Source organism: Lissotriton vulgaris, chromosome 5 (genome assembly GCF_964263255.1).
Source record: "Lissotriton vulgaris chromosome 5, aLisVul1.2, whole genome shotgun sequence".
Classification (NCBI taxonomy): Eukaryota; Metazoa; Chordata; class Amphibia; order Caudata; family Salamandridae; genus Lissotriton; species Lissotriton vulgaris.
This window is the reverse complement of record NC_141693.1, coordinates 1,469,696,828-1,469,701,554: the sequence shown is the minus strand read 5'-3', so window position 1 is coordinate 1,469,701,554 and position 4,727 is coordinate 1,469,696,828. Positions and strand designations below refer to the sequence as shown.

At 35.1% G+C, this 4,727-nt stretch overlaps 1 pseudogene; it reads left to right on the top strand.

The window, feature by feature from the left end:
- Positions 1-250: 250 nt before the first annotated feature.
- Positions 251-3,919, top strand: LOC147712775 (uncharacterized; annotated as a pseudogene).
- Positions 3,920-4,727: the final 808 nt, after the last annotated feature.

Genomic DNA, 4,727 nt, shown 5'->3' with positions numbered 1-4,727 from the left:
AGCGGTAACTGTTAGGGTCCAATATACAATTAAAGTTGCCTCCCCAAATTTACGGAAGATCATCCACTTTAAGTAGGTGGCCGAGTGAATGGCAACACTGCGGATGATCGTGGTTGGAGTCATATATATTCACTGACTTGACATTTAGTCCTTCTTTGTGGAAACAGGATGTGTAATGATTAAGCACACATGTCGGACCTTTATTTAAATGACTCCCTGCTCCTAAGGGTTGTCTGGGGTGACATATGAAATAAAAGGGGATTTTGAGGCTTGGCAAGTAGTTTTAAATGCCAAGTCGAAGTGGAATAATACCAGGCGAGGAACTCAAAGTATTGTCTCTGCGAGAAAGACCCACAGCTCAATTTCCATATTTAAAGTGTATTTCAATCTGTACTCCACAGTATGTACATCTGTTGAATGTGCAAATAATTATTCAAGACTATTGGAAGCAGAAAAAATGATGCAGGTGAATGAAGGAGGACAACTTAGAAAAGGAAAGAAATGTGGGCCATACAAAAAATGGTTATTAGAGGTAATCGCACATTGTAAAACATGACACTAAATCTGTTCAGAGGACACTTCACTCTACAAAACAATATTTACTCACACGGCCAGTAACATCAGAAGACACTCTCTTCTATAATGACAATTGTATTAAAGTCTGCTTTCTACACTAGTCACTTTCAACTGAACATTTGCCTCAAATTGCATAGAGGTTTGTGTTAAGAGATTAGGGTGATATCAATTGTCCAACATACAGAGACTCTAAGATGCAGTTAATAGTACTTCAGATGGCTCATCTTTCTTTTTGAGGCAGCAGCGTGAAACAGGCTTCCTTGCAAAGAGAATAGTCTGCTCTTCATGATTTTTGACGTACCATGCTGTTTTCTTTCTTGTGGTCGTTTAGTTAGGCAAGCCATAACAGAAGAAAAAATGTAAGTAAGTAATTAAATGTTATCGATACACTTAATATATTACTGTATTCATCTTCAAATTCATGTTCCGCAGAGACAAAGCAATGCGTTTGGGAATCAAATGGCGCAGTAAGTTTAACATGATCACAAAGTTAAATTGTCCAGTTTTGAGAATAAATTATTAACCTAATAAGTCACCAAACTAGCTTGTCTGATTTGACTTTTAGAAGTTGCACAAAGTCCTGTGCTACACGTTACCAAGTGCAAAATTGAATTAATTGGTCTTTTTCTGCATGAGAGTAGACAGAACATTTCATTAAGGAAGCAGATGACAAAATTATACAATATGCAGCACCAAAGAAAGTAAAAGAAGGATCCTTGCAGACTTTAAGCACAGCAGATGACATTATCCCCAAAGGTACAGTATGAAATTATATACTCACTTTTATACCGCTTGCATTAACAATTTGATGCATAAAAGTATAGAGTTTGAAAGCGCATCACCTGCAAAAATGAAGTTCCTCATCAACCCACATTGAGTTTATGCCACAGAAAATGTATTTGGTTATTGACACATAACACATTTACAATCTAATTAAACATATTTTGCTTACTAAATGTACAATAACATATTTTCTTTTGTTACAGTTCTTCATACATCACCTTCTGCAAAGAAGTGTACATTGCATTCAGACAACAGTACTGCATTACCAGATTATACCCCACCAGTATATGACACAGATGAAGATCCAATTGATGCTGTTTGGGATACACTTTGTAGCAGCTTAAAGGTGAAATGGATGCTCAGCTTAAAGATGATTTAATTAATGACTCGGATTCTGGTTTTGAACAACTTATAGATCAAGTTGGATATACCATTCAAAATGAGTACGAAGAATTTAAAATTTGTTCTGATCAAACTAATACCACAGATGAATCCTCACCAATTTTTGAGGGCTCCAACAAATGTTTATGGGTGGTCATACGATTGCTTTGTTGCTTTATTATTCGTTTTCGATTGAGTGATGAGGCAGCTGGCAATATGCTGAATCTCATCTATTTGCTCTTGCCACGTGATAATAGAATGTTCAAAACTATGTATCACCTTCACAAATATATCAAAAAAGTGTTAATGCCCCAAATATTACTTACTATTGTGCCACTTGCTATACACATGTTGATAAAAACACTCAGACGTGTCCTAACCAACATTGTTTGAAAGATTTGATTCAAAGTGACTCAGTGTCTTATTTCATTCAGCATAGCCTAATTGCACAGGTACAGACTATGTTTAGGCGAAATCATTTCACAGAAAAGATAAGGAAACATCGATTTGATCACTATATGGAGAATGAGAAACAAACAATGAAAGATGTATATGATGGGGAAATGTATTTGGATTTAATCAAGAGTGGATTCCTGAAAAACCCTAACAGCCTTTCATTTGCAATGAACACAGATGGTGTTCCTGTATTCAAAAGTTCCAAAATATCAATGTGGTAAGTGTACTTATTGGTAAATGAGCTGCCTGTATCTCAAAGAAAGCAGAGTGAAAATATATTACTGTATGGTATTTGGGTTTCCACAAAAAAGCCAATAATGTTGTCTTTCTTAAAACCATTATATAAGGAACTTGCACAGCTGGAAAGTGGAGTGTCATTTAAAGATCATAACAATTGTAGTTTTACTTGCCACGCTACACTTCTGACAATCACATGTGATTTACCAGCTCGTTGTCTTGTTTCAAACAGTACCCAGTTTAATGGGAAGTTTGGGTGCTGGCATTGTCTACAAGAGGGTAAAGTGACTGTTTCAGGAAACGGGCACTGTAGAGTATTTCCTTACAATGCTGAAACCCCAAAAGGCCCACCAAGGACACTCAATACTATTAAATCTGATGTAAACAGTGCAATAGCTAATATCGAGAGTGGACTTTCTGATTACAGTGTAAGAGGGATCAAAGTTCCCATGTGGTTCATGTTTTTGAAACATTTTTTTGTAACCAGAGGGTTTGTGATTGATTACATGCATGGTGTCTGTAGTGGCATTATGAAATTGTTGATGACCATCTGGTTCACTAAAGAATATAAGCATCATTCATACTTTTTTTGTGTAGTTAATGTATATTTGAAACAGATAAAACCCGCACTGGACGTTAGTAGAGTTCCACGGCCTGTTGATAAACTACCATATTGGAAGGCCGCAGAGTTTCGAAACTTTCTTTTCTTTTATGGAATGCCTGTGTTAAAACATGTTTTAGATAGATCACGCTACTTACACTTTTGTGTACTTATGAAAGCAATTCATAAGCTATTAAATGATGCCATTAGCCAGGAAGGTTTAAATATAGCAGAACAGTGTTTACTTTTGCTTGTGCAACTGTTTAATGATTAATATGAAAAAATAATTTTAACAATGAATGTACGTTCATCAATTGGTTGACTTAGTAGACAGTGTAGGAGCAGCAGGGCCTCTGTTTACTGCTAATTGTTTTGTTTTTGAAGATCTTAGTGGTTTTCTCTTACAACATGTGCATAGTACAGTAGGCATAAAAACACAAATTCTAGATGCAGTAAATATGATACAATTAATACCTGTGTTAATGGAAAATCATTTGCCTCCTGATAGTGTTGGGGCTGATTTACTAGAGTAGGATGTGTTTATATAATAGAAAGAGACAGCGATACTTAAACATAGAAAAATGCATTTTACAGTGTTGGTTCTACATACCCTTACAGCTTAACCGAGAATGAATATATAGCAGTAACTCAGATCACTCGTATTTTAGGCTCGGATGTAGTAGCATATAACAAAATATTTTTAGAACAAAGCAATCTTCTTGTTTACTGCTCAAATTACACTCTGATTCAGAGGAGAGACCAAAGTGTAATAAAATATAAAACAGAACCTCAAGTGTTTGCCTATGGTAGAGTCATTCAGTGTAAGCACTTATGGTTCCACTTAAGTGTGAATCCTATGATACCAGGGAACCAGTTCATCAATGATAAAATGTGCCTGTTTTTACATTCATGTAGAAAATGAATCATCTGTAAGTGAAATGCCAAATTGATTTGAAATAGATTAAGTCAAATCATGACAGAAAGTTCTCCTACATGCACGTCTCTTTTTATAGCACATTTGATTAGAAATCATCTCGATAAGCATTCTTAAACTGTGCTCCAAGGATACCTAGGGGTCCACGACACTTACGCAGGTGTCCTAGACAGCTCATAAAACATAGAAATGTTGGCCAAATAATAAAGTGTATATCAATTTAGAATCAAAATGTACAACTGAAATATCAAAACATTTTTATAAATGTGCAGCTAATAATTCATTTGGTATCCTCACATTGGTTTTTGGAAGCAGTGCAAGTACATCAAATACAATACAGTACGGCCAATGGGTGGTCTCAATTGAGTTTAGAAAAGCTTCACCTTCCCATTAAAAGTAAAGAAAAAATCTTTGCATTTGTTTGTGAATTAAATAAAATATTTAATAATTTGTGTATTTGTTTGATGGATGCTTGTTTCTGTCACTTTGTGTATTATTTTGCGATGCAAATCAATAAATATCAGATGGCTAAATAAAGATTCTGCTGCATATTGTGCCTTCAATGATTGCATAATGTGCAGCATTTATTTTTGTTACGTTATTTAGTCTATCCTGCCACATATTTTCATACTTCATTGTCCCTTAACTTCAGTGACTATGCATATAATGGCCAATGTTCATCTTTATTAATGTTAGGCATTGATCCTTTCACAGTGCATACTTATTTTACATGTTTTGTACAAAGAGAAAGTGACAAAA